Source organism: Lepidochelys kempii, chromosome 4 (assembly GCF_965140285.1).
Source record: "Lepidochelys kempii isolate rLepKem1 chromosome 4, rLepKem1.hap1, whole genome shotgun sequence".
In the NCBI taxonomy this organism is placed as follows: domain Eukaryota; kingdom Metazoa; phylum Chordata; order Testudines; family Cheloniidae; genus Lepidochelys; species Lepidochelys kempii.
In genome coordinates, this window is record NC_136383.1 from 137,295,334 (window position 1) to 137,300,091 (window position 4,758).

The following is a 4,758-nucleotide window of genomic DNA, read 5'->3' on the forward strand; positions in this document are numbered from 1 at the left end:
GTCATTGCATGCAACAAGGAGGGAATGGCTAAGAGGTCAGCTTGGAAATACTGAAGTCTTCCTAGAAGCACAGGTCAGGTCAGCTCTGTGTATGTCAACACTGCCATCCAGAGGTGTGGCTGGGGCCTGCGTAGATGTGTCCGAGCTAGCTTTGATCTAGATCACACCTCGCTCGAGGAACAACAGCAGCAAAGCTGGGGCAGCACGGGTGGGGGCTGCTCGAGTGCATGCCTAGGGTCCTGGCCGGGCTGGACTTCGCTAGCTAGATCAGGTACGTCTACGGGTGCTGCAGCCACCTCCCGATTGCAGTGTGGGCATGCGCTCTGAAGGGTCAACTCTGCATGTCATCTCTTCGGGGTCGGTCAGCGGAGTGCTATGCCATTTACTGGGGGAGGTTAACGGTCCCTTGGCACTTTTCATTCGAGATGGGTCTTCCCACCAGCATTCTTGGCCAAACTGTCCTCCCTAGTGCAGCGTGCCGGGCACCAGCTGGTGGCTGCCATCCCACCCCAGAGGGGGCTGCATTGCAATGGCGCTGTCTGGGGACAGCAAAGTGCTTGGTGCTCTTTGGGGATGGGAGCTGCTATGGGAAAGTAAGACATCCTGGTTGCTTGGGGTCTCCTCCAGAGCGGAGAGTTACACAGACCAAATCGCAGTGAAATGAAATAACTGATCCAAGCCAAATGGCTGTCCCAATAACCTACCAAATCCTGCATCGTGGTGGGGGTTTGACCCTTGCAGTCCCTTCCAACCCTATGGTTCTATGAAAGGGGGAAGAGACCTCAATCCCCCACTTCCCCTGCAGGGACCAGTCAGCTGCTGTCAGAACAAAATAGGACTCTTCCCCCGCCATCCCATCACCTCCCGTTCCATGTGAGCTTCTGCCCTACCCAGTGTCACCAAAAGGATCAAACGCACAGTTCCAAAGGGGGGTAAGAGCCAGGCTTTTTGTTTGACCCATTATAATAGTTAAGGGGTGATTTGATCACAGTCTTAAGCATCTACATGGGGAACAAATATTTAATAGGGCTGTCAAGCGATTAAAAATTAATTGTGATTGATCACGCTGTTAATAATAAAATACCATTTATTTAAATTTTTCTACATTTTCAGGTATATTTTCAATTACAGCACAGAATACAAAGTGTACAGTGCTCACTTTATATTTATTATTTTTGATTATAAATAATTGCACAATAAAAAAAGATAAACGAAAGAAATCGTATTTTTAATTCACCTCACACAAGTACTATAGTGCTATCTCTTTATTGTGAAAGTGCAATTTACAAATGTAGAATTATTGTTTACATAATTGCACTCAAAAATAAAACAAGGGAAACCTTTAAAGCCTATAAGTCCACTCAGTCCTATTTTTTGTTCAGCCAATTGCTCAAACAAACAAGGTTGTTTGCATTTGTGGGAGATAATGCTGCCCGTTTCTTGTTTACAATGTCACCAGAAAGTGTTTGCAGGGCACTGTTGTAGCTGACGTCGGAAGGTATTTACCTGCCAGATGCCCTAAAGATTCATATGCCCCTTCATGCTTTGACCACTATTTTAGGGGACATGCATCCATGCTGATGATGGGTTCTGCTCGATAACGATCCAAAGCAGTGCAGACCAATGCATGTTTATTTTCATCATCTGAGTCAGATGCCACCAGCAGAAGGGTGATTTTCTTTTTTGGTGGTTCGGGTTCTGTAGTTTCCACATCGGAGTGTCGTTCTTTTTAGGACTTCTGAAAGCCTGCTCCACACCTCGTCCCTCTCAGATTTTGGAAGGTGCTTCAGACTCTTAAACCTTGGGTTGAGTACTGTAGCTATCTTTCAGAAATCTCCCATTGGTACCTTCTTTGGGTTTTATAAAATCTGTCGTGAAAGCGTTCTTAAACCGAACAACATAAGCTGGGTCATCATCCGAGACTGCCATAACATGGAATATATAGCAGAATGCAGATAAAACCACGGAGCAGGAGACATACAATTCCCCCGCAAGGAGTGCAGTCACAAGCCTGCAGGGCTCAGGTAGTGTTTCTAGCTTTTTCAAAATCCTTCTCTGTCGATGCTTTTGAAGAGCTGATGCGGCTGTGATAGTGGCTTCATTGCAAAGCAGGCATTGAATCAGCCAATGTGGAGTTCCATCTAGTCAAAATATCTTGTACAAGAGGTTCTCGTTTCTGTCCTCGCCCTGGAATGTGCTTGGAATGGCTCACAAGTTTTCCACATTTTGCCAGCATGTTGTCAAAGCCACCATCACTGAGCACTACTGAGATGGATCACTGCAGACAGTGATGCACGTCATTGGTTCAAAAGGCAAGCTGCTACCGTATTACGTCCACTGTCAATACTAATAGTTGTTACCTTTTCTGGAGTAGTCCATTCTTTCGCAACCTCCAAGAAATGCTCTACACATGCTCCGGCATAATGTCTCTCTTCAGTATGCGTTACCGTTACAGCGAACGACTGCAGAGTCCAGGCAGCATCAGGCAGGTGTGCCGAGACGCCAAGATAGCTGTGATTGCTCAAGGATGTCCAGTGATCGCCAGCCAAAGCAACAGCTAGTGCATTTTTCAGAGGCTCCAACTTTGTAGTCTTCTCATTGCTGTATTGGTCATGTATTCATGATGCAGCGGTTCCTCGGGAAGGCAAGGTGTATGACTGATTGGAAGATGCAATTTGAATAGCATCTCTTAGCCCTCTGTCATTCACAATGTTGTGTGGTCTGCAGTCCATAGCTATTCACTTTGCAGTAGCATTGGTTAAGCTGTTGTACTTTGTTTAATCCCTGGGTTTGTAGCGATCCTGAAACTCCGTAATTGTACACTGTCGTGGCAGGCTGGATTCATTTGCTGGCAGCTGGTGACCCGGCCATCAGGGGAGGCTAGCCCCCAGCCCCCTCCCCTTCTGCCTCCCCCTCCTCTGCAGGAGCCCAGAGCACCCGCACCGTGGCCCCAGCACCGGGTGGCCGTAGCCACCCCCAGCCCCAGTGCTTTGGGCAGCCAGCCCAACCCCAGTTCATGGGGCGGCTGCCCCCACTCCCAGTGCGTCGGGCAGCCAGGTGGAGCAGCCGCAGCACCAGCCGCCCTGAGTCCCAGCGGGAGGCAGGCCGGCCTAGGCCAGGGCAGAGCGCCGGGAGGGGCCGTGGGGGTGGAGTATGGGCGGGGTCACGCCAGGCTGTTTGAGGAGGTCCAGGCTCCGATACCAGCCACCCATGGGCGGCGTGTTATCTGTAGCACAAGATCTGGAGGCAAAAGCATGCTTGGCATGTAGGCGGTATTGCAGACTTGAAGTACTTCTACGGTGTTGGACCTCAGCCTGGCAATAGCTACAGATAACAGGCTTTTTAGCCAGAGAACCAGCTGGAAGTATTTTAAAAATAAACTTCCCGTATTCAAAAGATTTGAACTGTTGCTGCTTTGCTCCATTAACTTTTTCTGATATTTTAATCACTCCAGATCATGAAAACACAGTAGAACAGTGCCAACGTCTGGAATAATTCAATACATTCTTCTATATAATCAATACATTTGTGTCCTGTTCAAAAGAGTCCTTGCAGTGGATATGGAAAGATTTTACCTCATGATTTTAACGTTCAGTAGGGGAGTGATTTGTGCAGGAGGCTTTTTTTGTTTTCTGCTGCTGCTGGGTTAGTCTTTTGTATGCAATTTTGTATGTTGTCTTGAGAGGAGTCTTGGCTTATTGAAGGGGTAAGATTCCTCCGAAAGTCAGCGTTCTGGAGATGGGAGGGGTGGGAGTTGTGCAGGAGAAGGGTGAATTCTTGATGCTGCTCCGGTTGGGTTGGGTTTCTGAGCTCACCACCAGGCTTGCCTCCTGCCCGAAAAAGAGTTTCATCTTAGAAAACTGCATTCGGTGTCGGGGGAGGAGGGACGCAAGCGATGACTTGAGCAGGAGGAGGGTGAGGGAGGAATCTTGCTGCTGCTTCTGGAAGGTGGTTTCTGGTCCAAGACTCGCCAGGCTCGCCTCCTTTTACTGACCTAGGTGGGCTTCTTTCAGCTGGGTGAGCCCTTATTCTCCCTTGCAAACGCATTTTACCTCAGGACTCTGCATATGGCAGGGGAGGGGAGACTGGTGCAGAGAGGCTGAGCTCGCCAGACCCCTGTTCTCTATGGGGTACTGCTAGGGGCCAGCTGGGAGCAATGGGACACGGCACGGGGTGGGGGAAGGGTTCAGTTCTGGTGACTGGTGAAAGGTGCATTATTTCCATCACCAGAAAATGAAGTCTTCAAGTTTATCTCCTTGAGAGGTACAGCATGGGCAGTAGCAGGTAAACTGAGTAACCAGGCAACAGGCTGAGTCAGTCATCATGATACTGGTGTGTTCAGCTCACTCTGAGTTCCTTGGTTGGCAAATGGTCTAGCAGGGCACTGTAAGGACCTGGCTAGCAAGCAAGTGCACTGCTACCCCCATTGCTGGATAGAATCAGAACTGTTCAGCCGTGTGTCATAGGCCATCTACTGCTAGCAGCTCATGGAGATTCACCTGTAGCTCAGGGGCTGTGCTTTCAGAGCAGGCAGATCTGGGTTTTGTCTCTACTGTTGCTGTGGAGATCTGCAATGCTATTGCTAACAGAGCAGATTCAGGCTCCCTGCCTGCTTCCGCCCCAGTCAGCCAGGAAGGTGTGATCTGAAGAATGGCTGTGTTTATAAAAGGAACAGTCACACACCTAAACTGAGGCCCAGTGCCATTCTTGTCTCTCTCTGCCCATGCCCAGCTCCACAGTGCTGGCAGCTGAGGAGGG

General features: G+C 49.3%; 1 pseudogene; it reads right to left on the bottom strand.

Annotated features, from left to right (window-relative positions):
- Positions 1-1,367: 1,367 nt before the first annotated feature.
- Positions 1,368-3,424, bottom strand: LOC140910050 (E3 SUMO-protein ligase ZBED1-like; annotated as a pseudogene).
- Positions 3,425-4,758: the final 1,334 nt, after the last annotated feature.